Source organism: Scylla paramamosain, chromosome 33 (genome assembly GCF_035594125.1).
Source record: "Scylla paramamosain isolate STU-SP2022 chromosome 33, ASM3559412v1, whole genome shotgun sequence".
NCBI lineage: Eukaryota > Metazoa > Arthropoda > Malacostraca > Decapoda > Portunidae > Scylla > Scylla paramamosain.
Window position 1 is genome coordinate 9,792,368 of NC_087183.1, and position 2,500 is coordinate 9,794,867.

General features: G+C 50.3%; 1 long non-coding RNA gene across 1 annotated transcript in view; it reads left to right on the forward strand.

Annotated features, from left to right (window-relative positions):
* LOC135089650 (uncharacterized) overlaps positions 1-21 on the forward strand; it is a 46,336-nt gene extending 46,315 nt beyond the window's left edge. Inside the window, exon 3 of the long non-coding RNA XR_010261573.1 lies at positions 1-21. This exon is cut by the window's left edge and continues 466 nt beyond it. This is a non-coding gene — a long non-coding RNA (uncharacterized LOC135089650).
* Positions 22-2,500: the final 2,479 nt, after the last annotated feature.

Genomic DNA, 2,500 nt, shown 5'->3' on the forward strand with positions numbered 1-2,500 from the left:
TGTCTCTATTGTTATTAATGTTGTCCGTACTTTGAAGTGTAAAGCTTAAATATAAGTACGTCTTGTTCTACTTTACAAACCTAACCGTTACTTTAACACACATGCTTTATTTTTCTAAAGTTCCCGATCCTCAGCAATCACTACTACAACAATGGAATCCATAGTTTAAACACTAAAGCGTAATTGTTAGAAAACCTTGCTCTACTTTACGAACCGAACCTTGGCGCATAAATTAATTCAACACACATTTCGTTGTCATCTAAATCTTCCAGTCCTGTGCTGTTCGCCACGTGGGCTTCATAATGTAATGCAAAGACCCGTTGTGTATCGGATGCCTCGTGTTCGTCTATCGATACTCACCCAGTTAGTGGTTGCTGTCACGTCACGCTCATTACCTTTATGTTAGCCTGTTTCCTCCTCTGTCCATTAAGTGACTGGGATTATTCAACCTGTGTCCACTTAAGGCAAATGAAGCAGGTGATAGGAAGGGAAGCAGAAGGAAAAAAAGGGATGCACGGGATGACGATATACTGGAGTGTGGAGTAGTTTTTGTTCACTCTTGGTATTAACTCCACGTTTGGCTTAAGCTGGCGGGGAATGGCGAAGGGTGTGGCGAGGCATTTGTTTAGTTGATATTTCCTTACCAGCATATTGTCGTAACTCCTCCACGCAGAAGGAAATTAAAGGTAGGAAAAATAGAAACTAAGAAAGATGTGAGGTTCAGTTCTCTCTCTCTCTCTCTCTCTCTCTCTCTCTCTCTCTCTCTCTCTCTCTCTCTCTCTCTCTCTCTCTCTCTCTCTCTCTCTCTCTCTCTCTCTCTCTCTCTCTCTCTCTCTCTCTCTCTCTCTCTCTCTCCATGTGCCCTATGTCCTTCAGTGATGGGAACGTTTCCTGCAGGTGTCAATATATTCAATCCATTTCCCGAGTTTCCTCTTCAAGATCTTCCTGTCACGTGTTTCTCATAAGAGATCCTGCTTTTCCTGTCGCTCTCTGTCTCTCTCCCTGTCTGTCTGTCTGTCTTTCTGTCTGTCTGTCTGTCTGTCTACCTGCCTGCTTCGTAATCAACCAATCAATCAATGTCTGCCTTTTATCTGTTTGTCTGTCCTTTTCCTTACTTTTTGCCTATCTGTCTCTGTCTGTCTGTCTGTCTGTCTGGCTAGCTGGTTTGCTGGCTGGCTGGCTGGCTGGCAGGCTGGCTAGCTGGCCGGCCGGTTGGTTGGCTGCCTGTCTAGCTGTTCAGCTGGCTGGCTGGCTAGCTGGCTGCCTGGCTGGATGGTTGGCTGGCTGGCTGACTAGCTAGCTAGCTGGCTAGCTGGCTGGCTGGCTGGCTGGCTGACTGACTGACTGACTGACTGACTGACTGACTGACTGACTGACTGACTGACTGACTGACTGACTGACTGACTGACTGACTATCTGTCTGTCTGTCTGTCTGTCTGTCTGTCTGTCTGTCTGTCTGTCTGTCTGTCTATCTATCTGTCTGTCTGTCTGTCTGTCTGTCTGTCTGTCTGTCTGTCTGTCTATCTGTCTGTCTGTCTGTCTGTCTGTCTGTCTGTCTGTCTGTCTGTCTGTCTGTCTATCTGTCTGTCTATCTGTCTGTCTGTCTGTCTGTCTGTCTGTCTGTCTGTCTGTCTGTCTGTCTGTCTGTCTGTCTGTCTGTCTGTCTGTCTGTCTGTCTGTCTGTCTGTCTGTCTGTCTGTCTGTCTGTCTGTCTGTCTATCTGTCTGTCTGGCTGTCTGTCTGTCTGTCTGTCTGTCTGTCTGTCTGTCTGTCTGTCTGTCTGTCTGTCTCTCTGTCTATCTGTCTGTCTGTCTGTCTGTCTGTCTGTCTGTCTGGCTGGCTGGCTGGCTGGCTGTCTGTCTGTCTGTCTGTCTGTCTGTCTGTCTGTCTCTGTCTGTCTATCTGTCTGTCTGTCTGTCTGTCTGTCTGTCTGGCTGGCTGGCTGGCTGGCTGTCTGGCTGGCTGTTTGGCTGGTTGATCGTCTGTCTGGCTGGCTGACTTATCGTCCGTCTGGCTGGCTGACTTATCGTCTGTCTGGCTGGCCGGCTGGCTGGCTGGCTGTCTGGCTGGCTGTTTGGCTGGCTGGCTGGCTGGCTGGCTGTCTGTATGTCTGTCTGTCAGTCTGTTTGTCTGGCTGGCTGGCTGGCTGGCTGGTTGATCGTCTGTCTGGCTGGCTGGCTGGTTAACTGTCTGGCTGGCTGGCTGATCGTCTATCTATCTGGCTGGCTGGCTGGCTGTCTGTCTGTTTATCTTGCTGGCTGGCCAGCTGGCTGTCTGTCTGGCTGGCTTGTTGGCTGTCTGGCTGGCTGGCTGGATGTCTGGCTGGCTGTCTGGCTGTCTAGCTTGCTGGCTGGCTGACTGACTGGCTGAATGGCTGTCTTTCTTTCTTTCTGGCTGGCTGGCTGGCTGGCTGGCTGGCTGGGTGGCGTGCTGTCTGTCTGTCTGTCTGTCTGTCTGTCTGTCTGTCTGGCTGGCTGGCTGGCTGGCTGGCTGGCTGGCT